Below are 16,792 nucleotides of genomic sequence, written 5' to 3'. Positions count from 1 at the left end.
AGTTCATTTGCATGGCAAAGAGGGACTTTGCAATTAATTGCAATTCATCTGATCACTCTTCATAACATTCTGGAGTATATGCAAATTGCCATCATACAAGCTGAGGCAGTAGACTTTGTGAAAATTTATATTTGTGTCATTCTCAAAACTTTTGGCTACGACTGTACACTTTACATTAAGTTGTTTTTATACCTGTGGAGCGCAATGTAATTCCTCTAGTAAACACATTGTTTTTAGTGGAGTAACAATGCTACATAATTATTTAGTAATTGCATTGTAATGGTATAGTATTTGAGTTACTGTTTCTTAGTCTACTCTTTATTGTGTCATAACAAACAATGCACAATTCCATTACTATGCATTTACAAAGCAAAGACAACTTTTTACAATTACTATAACATGCTACTGATTGATGTTGTTAGTAGAGTAATTTAATCATTACTACAAATGTAAAATAGCAACTTAATTTAAACTGTTACCAAGGGAGTTTCAAATACGTAATTTTGTTGGCATAGTTTTATTGTATATAAGGTTAGCTGAGTCATTGCTCTATAGCGGCTTTTGGTTCGAACATGATTCTTCTCAAAACCCCTCTAAATGTATTAATTAATTTATCAAGATTAGATCTCATTATCTCTGTTTTCTTGTGCTAGACACTGTGGCACACAATGTTTATTGGCCATAAACATTGCATTATTTTATCATATTTCATAAAATATAATGATAATATAGAGTGCATTCACACCCCTTAACTTTCTCCACATTTTGTTGTGACAGCCTGAATATAAAATGGTCACACATAATACCACATAATGTCAAATACAAATAATTTCAAATTGAAAAAGATATTCAATCCCTTTTATGGCAAGCCTAAATAAGTTCATGAGTAAACATTTGCTTAATAAATTGCATGCACTCACTCTGTGTGCAATAATAGTGGTTAACATGATTTGTTAATAACTAGCCCATCTCTGTACCCCACACATACAATTGTCTGTAAGGTCCCTTAGTCGAGCAGTGAATTTCAAGCACAGATTTAACCACAAAGACCAGGGAAGTTTTCCAATGCCTGACAAAGGAACGGAACCGATTGGTAAATATAATGAAGCAGACACTGAATATCCGTTTGAGCATGGTGAAGCTGTTTATTAGGCTTTGGATGGTGTATGAATACACCCAGGTACTACAAAGATACAGACTTCCTTCCGAACTGAGTTGCCGGAGAGAAAGAAACCCGCTCAGGGATTTCACCATGAGGCCATGGTGATTATAAAACAGTAACAGAGTTTAATGGCTGTAATATGACAAACCTGAGGATGGCTCAAAAACATTGTGGTTACTTCAAAATACTAACCTAAATGACAGAGTGAAAAGAACGATGCCTGTACAGAATAAAACAATATTCCAAAACATGCATCCTGTTTGCAACAACTGCAAAATACTGCAAAAAATGTGGCATAGGAATTCCATTTTTGTCCTGAATCACTGGGTACCATTCTCAATATTTTCAATCGTGGGGTGGCTGCATCATAATATGGGTATGCTTGTCGTCAGAAAGGATTGCAAAGTTTTTCCAGGATAAAAAGAAAAGGAATGTAGCTAAGCACAGGCACAATCCTAGAGGAAAACCTGGTTCTGTCTGCTTTCTAACATACACTTAGAAACTAGTTCACCTTTCAGCAGAACAATAAACCTAAAACACAAAACCAAATCTATACGAGTTGCTTACCAAGACGTCATTGAATGTTCCTTATCTATTTATTTTTGTTTTTCTCTGGGGAGCTAAAATCAGCCTAATCGATGTGGTGTTTTTAAACATAGTCTATACGCAAACAATGAACAATGACACAAATAACAGAAATGACACATTATACACACACACACACTTCTCTCTGTTCAGAAGATAATCCAGCAAAAAAAAATTGGATGCTACTGTTGATTACACTCTATATGACAACAACTGCTGGTATATTCCATTGCATATTATTGCATGAATACCTTGGTATCTGTTTATCTGCTGCCTTTTGAATTATGTTACAGTGCACTCTAAAGAGTCTTACATAATGGGCTTATGTTGTGCTTAACATTTTTATGGAGAATAAAAGTTGGGATGCTCTACTTTGTTACTAATGTGCTCAGCAACCTGTAAAACACTTAATCCCATGTTAGGGAGCTTTGGTTGTCAGAAATATTATTGTTTGAATTTCTCGACCCTCCGCAACCACACCCCCATACAAAAATTCCTTTGCAGGTTTATTTTACTATATGATATCCCAAAAAAGGGTGTAAAGAATTTTTAAAAAGTAACTTCCTGCTGATCCTCCTGGATATACAGTATGTGTAATGAATGCCCTTATCTTTTCAACTACACACTGTGGACAGCTGGGCTTTGCGGATATGTGCAGGATAAAGGCTATGTTATTGATGATGGATGACATTCCAGACAACGACACACAGTAACGGGTTGGAAGTATGGACTGAATATGCAGATGGTGCATCGACACAGATGGTTTCACCCATGGAGTGGTCTGAAGCAAGCAGCTTTGGAGTAATCCGTTTTGCTGAAAACCATGGTTCCCTCCCTGGCTGATTATGAATGCTCGCTTTGTTCAAAGTGTGGCAACTGTACTTAGTCTTTTGGTCCCGGTCGAGTCAGAGATTCATGGGAACCTCATTTCTTTCTCTTGTTCCTTTTTTTTATTTTGACCCAGGACTATGTTGAACATGTAGTCCCAGCCAACTTTATATGAAAATATATTTAAAAATCCAAGAAAAAAAAAATCCATTAAAATTGTTCTGTGCAATAAAGGTAATATGCAGATTTTTTTTTTATGTACGTTTTTTTCTTGATGTTAAATTGTTGAAAATATGGTATGTTGTATTAAACAATCTATGGAGTTTTTTAAACAGATAATAGTCCTATCTTGATTTAAAACTCAAAGCATTTATTTATTTCTAACTACCACTAAAAATGTAAGAAAAGGACTTTCAGATCTGGCGGATGTAGATTACCAAGGGGGGTTGGGGGTTTTGCTTTCTACTCCTCATTATAGCCAATTAGCTATACTGTAGCAGGGATATTCAGATGCTTTAAAGCTAGCTAATTTCCTGTTTACAGGGAAGCATAATCCTTGCTATGCTTCCTGCCCCCTTGAATGTTAATCATTCTCTATCACTAATAGATCAAGGACCATGGAATATTAAGAAAATTAGACATTAAAGCCACAATCCTGCATTTGTTTTACATCCAAATGGCAGCCCTGGACTTTGTTTGCTATGAGGTCTATGCAGGATAAGGCTGGAGAAATTTTTAAATGAAGAGTTATACTAGGCATATGAGAGGCATATTTTCAGGGTAATGTTCAAGAATCAATGTGTTGATTTAAATTACTATTGAATGGCAGTAAATATTGCAGATTGTACCGTTTTAATGTTAGAAATGGCTATTATATTGCTACCCTTCTACGCTTGTGTTTATCAAGTTTTTCTTGATGAAAGCACACAATCCGTATTCCCCTTTTGAACCAAAGGATAACTCTGAAACACAAACTTGTAAGGGATAAAATATACTTGTGATTTTCCTACAATTGTCTCAATGAACTAGACCAACTAGTGATATACAGTAAAAAAAAGAGCAGAAAATAAGAATTTACCTCTGGTTACAGTATCCCAGAGTAACACAATGTTTAGATAGATAAACACATGTCATCAGATTCATATGTACAGTTGAAGTTGGAAGTTTACATACACTTAGGTTGGAGTCATTAAAATTAATCTTTCAACCACTCCACAATTTTCTTGTTAACAAACTATAGTTTTGGCAAGTCGGTTAGGACATGACACAAGTCATTTTTCCAACAATTGTTTACAGACAGATTATTTCACATATAGTTCATTGTATCACAATTCCAGTGGGTAAGAAGTTAACATACACTAATTAGACTATGCCTTTAAACAGCTTGGACAATTCCAGATAATGATGTCATGGCTTTAGAAGCTTCTGATAGGCTAATTGACATAATTTGAGTCAATTGGAAGTGTACCTGTGAATGTATTTCAAGGACTGCCTTCAATCTCAGTGCCTCTTTGCTTGACATCATGGGAAAATCAAAAGAAATCAGCCAAGACCTCAGAAAAAAATGGTAGACCTCCACAAGTCTGGTCCATCTCTGGGAGCAATTTCCAAATTCCTGAAGGTACCACATTCATCTGTACGCAAGTATAAACACCATGGAACCATGCAGCTGTCATACCGCTCAGGAAGGAGACGCGTTCTGTCTCCTAGAGATGAACGTACATTGGTGCGAAAAGTGCAAATCAATCCCAGAACAACAGCAACTGACCTTGTGAAGATGGTACAAAAGTATCTATATCCACAGTAAAACGAGTCCTATATTGAAATAACCTGAAAGGTCGCTCAGCAAGGAAGAAGCCACTTCTCCAAAACCACCATAAAAATGCCAGACTACAGTAAGGACAACATAGTCAAGGTATTGGAGTGGCCATCACAAAGCCCTGACCTGAATGGGCCAAAATTCACCCAACTTATTGTGGGAAGCTTGTGGAAGGGCTACCCGAAACGTTTGACCAATGTTAAACAATTTAAAGGTAATGCTACCAAATACTAATTGAGTGTATGTAAACTTCTGACCCACTGGGAATGTGATGAAAGAAAAAAAGCTGAAATAAATCACTCTCAACTATTAGTCTGACATTTCATATTCTTAAAATAAATTACTTAAGACTGAGATGAAATTGATTTGGCGAAGGTGGATGTAAACTTCCGACTTCAACTGTATATGTAGAATCTTGAACTCATGGCAGGTTTGCCATGGCTCCACATAGCATTGCCATATGTATCTGTGATGATTCAATTTAACATGGCTGACATATATAGCTTTATTTTTCATACTGTCAGGAACAGTGGGTTGTGCCCGACTACACAAGCTGCAATGAGTAAACGTTGAAGTTTCAGATGCTTTTACTTTAGCGTCTATTGTCTAGGCACGAGAGTGGTTAAAGAGTCCGTAACTCTCCTTATTGATGATTCTGTGGAAGGCGCACGAAACACAGTGGGAGGGTAAGCACGTTGTCCCATCCTAACTGCTGCACTTGAGTGAGGTCCAGCCTGCCCTTTTGTGCCAGTAAATTGATTAGGGAATGCCTTGCAGGTGTGCTGATAAGCAATCCTGCACAGGTGCGTTGGGTGAGCAGCGCAGTGCTGAACTGAGTTCCGCTGTCCATGATGCTGAAATGAGCGCACCTGTCTACTGTGCTGTGTTGGCTCTGTCCATGGTGCTGAACTGGGAGTCTTTCCGCAACACCTATGCCCATGCCTCTCACGGTGCCACACATACAAATCTGCATATGGAAGCATCCACACCTTTGATCCACTTACATGTTACCTCACATTGCTGTCATCATAGCCTCAGCTTCCAGGCCTCGCTCAAGTTGTTCTCAAGAGCCTTTGGAAGTTTATATTGGAAAAGTAGGTATGAGTGGAGCGCTGATTTCAAGAGGCTGCTGGATGATTGGCTGTAAGTAGACAGTTTTTTTTAAACAACCACCCTTTCCATCCAACTTCAGAAGCGCAAATTAATTAATTATTATCTAATTTACGGTGCTTGCATTTCTAGCAGTCTAGTTTTTTAAATTGATATTTCAGAAAAAAAAATTGAATGTTTTATATAATTTGGTTGTAATGACACTATCCCATGTGGGATCCATTGAAAATGATTGGCTTTTGGTTTCAAATTTCTACCTATATTTCTATGTGCCTTTTCCAATTGTTGGAAGGGGAGGACAGCTTGGATACCCTCCACCTTCTTTTAGTCTTTTTCTGACAAGAACAAAATGTGAGGTAAAAACATGGTAGAGGCTACTGTCATCATAACATTCTCTAATTTACTGTATTTACAGCCAGTTTTGAAAACAGTGCTTTACATTAAATCAGTTTATTCAACTAAGTCTGGTTTATTCAACTAAACTAGCTATTGATCCTACCCATTGAGTCCCATTGTTTTGACCCCGATTCTTTGAACTGTTTAAAAATAACTAACATGTCAAATAGACTGTACTGTCAGGCTCTTACATTTACATGACATTTTAGTAATTTAGCTGCGCTTATCCAGAGTGGCTTACAGTTATTGCATTCATCTTAAGATAGCTAGGTGGGTAAACTACATACTGTATCACAGCCATAGTAAGTACATTTTTCCTCAATAAAGTAGCTATCAGATTATTTAAGATACTCTTTGAAGAGGTAGGGTTTAAGATGTTTTTGGAAGATTGGGGTGCCATGACAGAGAAGAGCTTGGACTGGGCTGAGCAGGGCCAAGAGACCAGAGGTGGCAGAATGGAGTACTTGGGTTGTATATTGTTTGAGAATAGCCTGAAGGTTGGGAGGGTTCCTCTTCATCCAAAATTAGTATGGTATACTTCAGCTTGAGATTGCATTGAGTATGTTTACTGTAGATCTGAAATGTTTACTTTAGATCTATATAAATAATCGCCTCCATCTCAAGGACATTATACGATCTGAGATGCATGTAAGTCATACAGTCATTTTTTTTGCCATTCTAAGTAATAGTTGCTTTTTAGCATTTCAGTGCCATTTAGCATACCACAATATAATCCAAGTTCTACATTATCACTACATATTTACCACAGATTCCAATAGTCAATTACATCATGTGAAAATATACATCTCAATGCACTGAGATATCACATTCACTACACATGAGCAGCACTCGACAAAACGAGAGCAAGAGGGAATAAGATGATTATAGGAATCTTATGGGCTCAAACAGTTTATGGTTTGATATCACTTCTTTTAGACTTGCAGCAAATGTAATTGCTTTTACATTTAAAAACAGAGCAGAGGACTCCCATTAATCAAATAAACTATGACTAACACAGTGAGTACACATAATAGACCTGAAGTACTTTACTGTTGTAGTAGCTGAAATACATTAATGACAAGATCATGGAAACCGGAAAACTATAGACGATGGCTGTACCCACTGAAATCTATGACCCTTACTGTGGAGAGGTTAGAGTTGGCTATCTGCCATACAGGCATGACAAGAGCTGTGTGGTAAGTACCGGTTAAATAATGCTGCAGGGGCATTGTTTTACTGATATAAAGTGAGCTCCAAAAGTATTTGGACAGGGACACATTTTTTGTTGTTTTGGCTCTGTACTCCAGCACTGGATTTTAAATTATACAATGACTATGAAGTTAAAGTGCAGACTGTCAGCTTTAATTTTAAATTACAGCAATATTATAGGGGACCAAATTAACTTATTAAAGTAGTCAAAAGTATTTTGGTCCCATATTCATAGATTATTTAGTGCCCAATAGTTTATAATAAATAATGTTTTATGTTATTTTGGAGTCTATTTTATTGTAAATAAGAATAGAATGTGTTTCTATACATTATTACATTAATGTGGATGCTGCCATGAATCCGGATAATCCTGAATGATGAGTGAGAAAGATACAGAGGCATAAATATCATACCCACACAAAATGCTAACCTCCTGTGTTATTGTAGTGGTGAGAGGTTAGCATGTCTTTGGGGTATGATAAATGTGTCACTGATAAATGTGTCACTGTCCCAGTATTTGTGGATCAATGTATATCCTGGACCCCAATTAACTCCCTGACCCAACCCCAATCCCAGTGGTATGTTATTTGTACACTTTCCAGATGAAAATTGCTTCTTCTGTTTTTTTCACCCCCAATTACTATGTGCATGCCAAGAAAAGTAATGTTAAAAATGTAAAACATTCTATTTTTTATAGTGTTTACAAAAGTGATCATTATTATTTTGTTAAAGTATGGATACTATCAGTGGAGAACTGTCAAGGCCTTCTATCCCTTCAGAGAAGGCCCAATGATTTATAAAATAATTGTTCAATTTTAACAATTATATTTTATCTTTTCAATATTATTTAAATTATATTTTGGATTATATTCTTCTTTTCAATGTCATTCTGATTCAGCCTCTTCAGTTTGTGTTGGAAAGTACACCCGTATAACAACCTAATCATTATGAATCTTATATTTTGTTAAAAAAGAACAGAAGCAAATAAGCCATTCAATTCATTGTTAACCAAATTCGACACTCTCATTGACCTCCATACAAAACCTCCTCGCCTGGTGTGCGGAAAAAAACGGCCAGTTATCCCTGTCGCTTCGCTTCTTCCTCTCTGGTAGAAGGCATCTTCCATTCAACTGTATTAGAGCAGAATTTTGGAGTGACGGTGGAATCAACCAATCACATTTTTAACAAAATGTATGGAAACTTCCACCTTCTCAAAAGCCGACAGGTCACTGGGCAATAGCGAGCAGTAGTTTTCCGACGGTTTATGCTAGCTAATTTTTGTTGAAGGCTAGGTTGCGGCAGTAGCTGCAGTAGCAGATGCTATTGAAGAGGATGTTGATGCCAATTTCTTCGCTTAGCACTATTCAAGATTAACTTTCAAGTTAAGTTTCAAACGATCATCATCTGGTGAGTGGAATTTTTTATTTTTATGGCAGCTCGCTTGCTGTAGCTATCTATAATAAAAAATAATGCGTTATGCATGTGAAACATTGTTGGATTTAATCTTTAGATCACTGGTTACTTTGTGTGCAGAACATGATAACGATGTTTGCAATGGGAAGTAATAGTTGTACATTTCGATTTGGAAACGCTTAGCCTATCTATTCTGAACAAAAATATAAATGCAACATGCAACAATTTGAAAAATACAGTTCATAGAAGTAAATCAGTCAATTGAAGTAAATTCATTAGGCCCTAATCTATGAATTTCACATGACTGACTGTGGCTCCCAAGTGCCAAACTAAATAATAATATTTCATTTATTCCATTCATACGGCAGCATATGAGGTGTAGGAGGGCATAGGCCCACCCACTTGGGAGCCAGGCTCACCCACTAGGGAGCCAGATCCAGCCAATCAGAATTATTTTTTCCAAACAAAGTGCTTTATTACAGACATATCGCCTCAGCACCCGCCTCTCCTCCTCAGACAATCCTGCAGGTGAAGAAGCCAGATGTGAAGGTCCTGGGCTGGCGTGGTTAAACGTGGCCTGCGGTTGTGAGGCCAGCTGGATATACTGCCAAATTCTCTAAAAAAAACATTGTAGGCAGCTTATGTTAGAGAAATGAACCTTCAAATCTATGGCAACAGCTCTGTTGGACATTCCCACAGTCTGCATGCAGATTGCACACACTCCCTAAAAACTTGAGACATCTGTGGCATTGTGTTGTGTGACAAAACTGCACATTTTAGAGTGGCCTGTGTAATGATCAGCTTCTTGATATGCCACGCCTGTCAGGTGGATGGATTTTCTTGGCAATGCTCACTAACAGGGATGTAAACAAATTTGAGAGAAAAAAAGCTTTTTGTGCATATGGAACATTTCTGTGATGTTGTATTTTAGGTCATGAAGCATGGGAAACATTCAGTATAAAACCTACAAAGGCTTCTCCAGCTGTCCCCATAGGATAACATTCCCCATAGGATAACATTCCCCATAGGATAACATTCCCCATAGGATAACATTCCCCATAGGATAACATTCCCCATAGGATAACATTCCCCATAGGATAACATTCCCCATAGGATAACATTCCCCATAGGCAGTATATTACAAGAGAACACCACTGGGTAAAGCACCGTTGTCTGTGGATCAGCGACGTTCAATAAGACTAATATTTTATTTTACATGGAGTGCGCAGGTATTAGGGTCCCTTCAGAATCACAAGCTTGTCAAACTCACATCCTTTGATGTCACTGTTGTCACTTTAAGGTGATAGTGTGATATTGATGGCGTTAGGCTACCAAAGGTTGTGTAAGCAGTGTGGTTGTTGTTGCTGGTAACATTAGTGCGGGTGCTGTCTCTATGTTCTTTTAGATTTTTGAGTTTGGTACAACGCTTTGGGAAAATAAAATCAGGCCTAGGTCCAATAGCCACGGTTCGCCACTGGATACTATAGTATATGCTCAAATTAATTATCAACGTATTTTAATTAAGGCACTGTAAATAGAAAGCTAAGCAGCCATTTGTGTATGAAGTAAATATGGGTAAATTAGTCTCCCAGAGAGACTCCAAATAGCATCATTCCCCTATGCGTTGCCTTTAAATATCCCCTCTACACATCTAATCATCATGTGATCAGTGGAGGTAGTCACTCCATGGTGGGTGCCCTATTTACATCTACAACTAAATATTCAAATGTATTTTGAAGCAGTTTAGCAGAGAGGTGAACGTTCGCACTCCCGTCTTTCCGAAACTTTTCATCTTTCTGGGTCGAGGGGTTTATGTCTGGTGCAGCTTCCTAGGGAAACTCACACTCCGGATCTGAAATGACCTTAAGCTCTGTATAGTCCATAAACAAAAACAAAAAACCCATAACAGAGCATCCCCTCTCGCTTTTCACTGCCTGCTTTTGTCTGCTTTTGTTCTTTCTTTTGGCCGAGTCAAAGATGACCAAGCCTAGCTCTGGGTTTCGGTCCAAAAAGTCTATCTGCCAAGTCCCATTTTGGCTGGGACATACCATAGCCTCTGTCTCGCTCTGGGCAATGCAATCTACCCTGTTCATTTATTTAAAACCCCCAATGAAAAGAAATGAGCTCCCAATTCGAAAAATGTGACAGCCAAAATTTTGCATCTGTCTGTCATTAAAACCTCCTTATTTGCCACCCGCTAAAATTGAGGCCTTGCTCATGGGCGGTTTACTAGTCCCTATGTTTGTTTTAACCTCACAAGATGCATTACTGTTGTGATTGGGACAGTTATTATTAAGGTAAATACGAGGCTGCCTATTGGGAACATAGAGGCACACCCCTCCCACCATTCTGTTCTATTTCTCGTTGTTTTATCTAAGGCCTGGATATGTCATGCCAAAATAATTGAGTGCTCGATTGTTTCACCTTGAAGTAGAACCACCCTCAAAATTATTTGGCTTCAGTCTACTTGCCTCAAGGACACCAGGCTGGGGAAATTAGATGGTGCAGCTGAGGCAGAGACGATGGGAGATATATTATGTGATTGGATGAAAACAGCACTGCAAGGACACTTCATTTGTCAGCATTGTTCCAAGATTTCTTTCTGCATGTGAGTGTGCATTTCATTTTTCATTGTTTTGTCCGGCTTCCATATTTTCTGTTTGCCTGTCTGGGTAACTTTCAAGAGGACTGTCTTTTGTTGGTAAAGTTCAAGGTATCTTATTGTCAGTATGGTTTGATGATGATCAAGATGACAGTGCATAACTAAATACATATTTTTCATTTTGCTCATTATGAAATTCTGGCGGCCATGACTGTAGCCAAACGAGAGTTGTGTTAGGGGAGAGGTTGAATATGGGTGTTTAGCTCAGCGCAGATGTGGCCTGTAATCCATAGTCCCCCGTGCCAAGGTAACCTGCCTAAATGACTATCACCCCGTAGCACTCAAATCTATAGCCATGAAATGCTTTAAAAGGCTGGTCATGGCTCACATCAACACCATCATCTCAGACACTCTGGACTTACTTCAATTTGTATATAGCACCCCAACAGATCCACATATGACGCAATCTCTAATGCACTCCACACTGTCCTTACCCACCTGGACAAAAGGAATATTTCTGTAAGAATGCAGTGCTTGACTACAGCACAACATTCAACACTGGAGTCACCTCCAAGCTCATCACCAAGCTCAGGACCCTGAACACATCCCTCTACAACTGGATCTTGGACTTCCCGATGGGCCGCCCCTAGGCGGTGAGGGTAGGCATCAACACATCCGCCACTCTGACCATCAACACGGGGACCCCTCACCGATATGTGCTTATTCCTCTCCTGTACTCCCTGTTCAACCACGACTGCGTGGCCGTGCACGACTCCAACACGATCATCAAGTTTGCAGGACTGATCACTGATGACGATGCAGCAGCCTATAGAGAGCACTGTGCGAAAATGGTCCAGATCAGGGAATATCTTAACATGACACATTTTTGATATTCTAGAGAATTACAGACCGTTTCCAATGCATATTTGGAGTTTTGTGGATATGCACCGTTTCCTGAAACATCTAGATTCAGAATTTGTCTGTCAGACATACTGTATATGATATTGGGATTATTCCAATTATCAAGTATGGACATTTTCCTATGGCCGGATATGGACTCATTCTATATCCTAAGAAATGTGATATCCTATTTTCTCCATGTTGACAAATACTGACTGTATACATATGTGTTTTCTCAGCACATTCATGATATAAAGCTAAATTGATTCCAGATATGCTTCTCTTGGCTGAGGTCTATATCTGAATCTCGATATGCTGTAATAAGGATGATTTCTGATTTCTGATTTCTGATGTTTCAGCACCTGCTCAATAATTGGACAAATATGTTATCCATATTTTCCTTTCAAGAACAAATCATTTTTGGATTCCCTCCGGATATTGACTCATTCGATGTCCTGAGATAGGCCTATGTGAACATCTTATTTTATATATATAATGACAAATACTGACAGTAGCCCCACATACAATGCATATGCGCACGACTAAAGTTCATATCGAGATTTGCAAATGCATTTCTATATGTTAAATAAGGACAATTTCTAATGCTTATTTGAGTTTTGTGGAAATGCTCAACAATTGGACAAATATTAAATCCATTTTATTTTAGGCACTAGCTATCATTTTTGTATTCCCTCTGGATAAAGGTGTGTTGAAACCACAAGCTAAAAGCACTAACTGATAGCCTTGCAACACGTTTGCACAGCCGACCCACCCGTGAATAGGTATTGGCTCTGACAGGGGAAGGATTAGGGCCACGAGCTGGAGAGCTTGGTGGGGTAGAAGCCTCACCTTCAGTTGGCTCATGTCTCAATTCTGCGCCCCTTACCCTTAGGCCTGGACTCTATGGCGTGTTCTGGTTTGTCTGCTCTGCTACGCGCAGATCCACCCGATTGCAACAATAGAGGGAGCCACCAACATCCACCAGGTAAGAACATGGTGCAACTCTCTGTAGGCATGTACCCAGACTCCAAAGTCCTGTGTGGTCTTCCGGCAGCGGTTTCATCCTTATCGTTTCACCCACCTCCAGCTCTGGTAAGTCTCGAGCAGTCCGGTCGTAGAAGCACTTAGCAGGCTGCTTTCTGTGAAGCAATTTGTCCGTGACGCCAACCATGACGCAGGGCTCAAGTAGCTTGTTGGCTCCGGGATGGTAGTCACCAGACGTCTGGACAGCTGCTGTCCATGTTTTCGGTGGGTGTGTTCCTCCACTGTAAGATCGCTTTCCATGGTTCGTTGCTGTTGCGAAAGGCCCTGCTTAACAGGTTTTTTGCGATCTTGACAGCTGACTCTGCCTTGCCATTTGCTTTTGGGTGTCTTGGAGAGGAGGACACGTGGTCAAACTCCCATTCTGAGGCGAAACGCTTGAACCGTGCAGTGCATTGTGGGCCATTGTCAGGCTGACCTTGCCTTGCAAACGGCGCATTGCAGCACTTTATGACCTTTTCTGCAGACAAGTCAGGGAGCAGTTCAATTTCCCAAAAGTCAGAGTAGTGATCAACGATGAGAAGATAGTCCTTTTGTCTGTGGCTGAATAAGTCCATGCTGACGATTTGCCAGGCCCTTGTGGGCAATTCATGTGACATAATGGTTTCCTTTTACTGTTCATGAGCATTCTCGTTGCATGTGGTACAGTTGCTGACAAAGTCTTTAATTTCTGCTTGCATGTCTGGCCAGTATAATGTTTCACGAGCCTGGCGGTAGCATGCGTCACCTCCAACGTGACTGGAGTGTATGCGGGTAAGCATCTCTGGACATAGTGATTTGGGAATAATGACCTTCTGACCTCTGAACAAGACGTCATTTTGCACGCTGATCTCATCTCGAAAGGTCCAGTATTCTCTCACTGTGAAAGGTGTCTCCTCTTTCAGGTATGGCCAACCTGCGAGAGCCATGGACTTCAGTGACTGTAGGTGTTCGTCCTTGTCAGTGTGTTGCCTGATCTGGGCTAAGCGGTGATCTGTGATGTTTAAATATTCTGCCTGATTGATCTGTTGAACATCTTGTTGTTCCTGCTGTAGCGAACACATGGCCTGCCGCTTATAGACAGTGCCTCTCCCTGTACATTGTGCTGTTTCCCTGCTCAGTGTGTCGCTGATGTACATCTCTGGTCCTGGCTTGTAAATTACCTTCAGGCTGTAGTTTTGCAGAGTTAGGAGCACGCTTTGAAGCCTCTTGGGCGCGTTGAGGAGAGGTTTACTGAATATGTCAATGAGTGGTTTGTGGTCAGTTTCAGCGGTGACCAGCTCTCAACCATATAAGTAGTGATGGAATCGCTGGCAGAAGAAGACGATGCTGAGGCACTCTTTCTCAATTTGTGCATAGTTTTGTTCGGTAGGGGTGAGCGCTCTCGAGGAAAACGCAATGGGCTGGCCTTCCTGCATAAGGCAGCATCCAAGTCCCCTTTGGATGGAGTTGCTCTGGATTGTGACAGGCTTCGTGACGTCGTAGTAGCGCAACACTGGCATGGATGAAGCCAGAGATTTCATCTCCTGCACTCCGTCAGTGCCAGGAGCTTCACATCGTGGTCGCGTTCTGCTTCTTCGTCTGTGTCACCACAGCCTACGATCAGGACATCATCGGCGATGGGTTCAATGCCCTTGAGCCCAGCCAGTAACTCGTGCTGCTTGCGTTGTTACACCAAACGGGAGCTTGAGCCAGGGGGTCCAGAAGGTAGTCATGAAGCTTCTTTCTTCATCCAGCTTGCATTGAAGGAATGCATCTCAGGCATCCACCAAGGTGAAAATCCTGGCCTTGGGAAGCTTATAGAGGACATATTCTAGTGTCGGCATGATGTAGTGGGATCGTTTCAGTGCTTGGTTCAGATGCTTTGGGTCAATGCAGACCCTCAGCTTCTTTGGTTTTTTCACTATGACCATATTGCTGATCCAGTCAGTTGGTTCAGTCACCGATGTCATGTGGCCATTGGCCTCATACTTGTCCAGCTGGGCCTTCACAGCCACATTGCAAGGAGCACACTGGACTGGAGTGATGCTCTCATCCACTTCAAAGTGTACCTCCCCAGGCACTGATTCAATGGGCATGTTGAATACATAGTCATATCTGCTGAATAGTTGTTCTTTGGACAGTAGTCCATGCTGGACATGATCCACAATGTGCAGGTCATTTTGTACAGTGAACTGCATCAGTCCCAAGCGTTCGCATGTAGAGCCTGAGAGGAGAGGATGTAGACTGGTTTTCACAATCTCAAACTCTAACTTGTGTTTGCGTCCCCGAAAAACACATTCGGCCTCAAAGGTGCCCATAGAGCTCATTAGCTCTCCTGAGTACAGCTTTAGTCTAGTATCACTGTACAATAGATGTGTGTCAGGTGACAGATTGATTTTGTCTTTGTAGCTCATTACGTTGCATGTAGCACCGGAATTGACATTGGTGTTGCTTGTTGTGTAATTGTAGTGTCACAAACCATTTCTTCCCTTTTGAGTGTACAGCCCCAATGGATTCATGCATGTAAATGTCCCTTTCACTGTTCCGCTCTGGACATTGAGTGACATCATCAACACAGTGAATCTTGCCCTCACTCACCCTTCTTTTGTTTTTGAGACAGACTTTTGCAAAGTGATTATTAGTTACACAAGCTCTGCATGGTTTTGCGTAGGCAGGGCAGTGCTCTTTGCCACGTGTGTGTGTGTATTCCCACAGTATTTACATGCTACGGGACTCTCTGTGTTGACCGTTCGTGGTGAATTACTCTGCCTCGATTGGTTTTATCTGAATGTCTGCCTAGCAATGAGGTATCAACGTCGGAGCGTGTGGTTTTGATTTCCATTGCTCTCATTCTCATGTCAGTGACTTCAACAGTGCGGCACATTTCGATGGCAGTTACTAATGTTAAGCCTCTCTCTCTCAGTAGACGCAGGCGCGTATCCTCATTTGCAATTCCCAGTACTATTTTGTCACGAATCAATTCATTTTCAATCCCCCGTATTCACAAGTGGCAGATTTTTCTCTCAAACGGGTTACAAAGTTGTGTACTGACTCACCCTCTTCCTGTTTGCAGCTTCCGAAAACGAACCGCTCGTAATTGATGTTTCTGTCGGGTTTGAAGTAATTCTCCAATGCATCCAATATAGCCTTTGCATCACAATGTTGTCGTGCTGTGAGGGTGAGATTGTGCCGGTAAATATGCCTGCATTTGCTGCCCATTAAACTCCTCAGAGTTGCCGCTTGTACCTCGTTGGGTTTCTCATGTAGACAGGTCGCCAGCGCATAGTCCTCAAATTCATGCCTGAAGTTGTCCCAATTAGTATTCCAGTCCCCTGTGAGAACCATGGGATTTGGTGGCGGAATGTTCGCTGCCATAGCAATGAAATAGGAGATGTCTTTGCCCTCAGTCATCGAGGTAGGTAGTGATGCTAGCTAGCCAGCTAACAACGAGGTGATCAGTGTTGTGAGTAGGAAACGGCGTGTGTTCGCATATGGAGCATAACTGCGCCTATACTGTACTTAGCTACAAAAATAACAAACGTGTGTTTTCCGAGCCACTTCTGATACCATGTTTCAGTATGATATGTTAGATAAAGGAATAAAGACCGACACCCATGTCAAGTTCAATAGCCTTGTTAAGCATTGTGCAAATCACTACACGTGGAGTCCGGGGAACAGTCCGGTAAGTCAAATACCTATCAACTAGACTCTGTAACACAAGCCTCTGACATACCTTTAATTCGTGACATATCCTTTTTCATATAAT

The sequence above is a fragment of the Oncorhynchus clarkii genome, chromosome 2 (assembly GCF_045791955.1).
Source record: "Oncorhynchus clarkii lewisi isolate Uvic-CL-2024 chromosome 2, UVic_Ocla_1.0, whole genome shotgun sequence".
Taxonomy (NCBI): domain Eukaryota; kingdom Metazoa; phylum Chordata; class Actinopteri; order Salmoniformes; family Salmonidae; genus Oncorhynchus; species Oncorhynchus clarkii.
The sequence above is the reverse complement of the archived record's forward strand: the minus strand, read 5'-3'. Positions refer to the sequence as shown.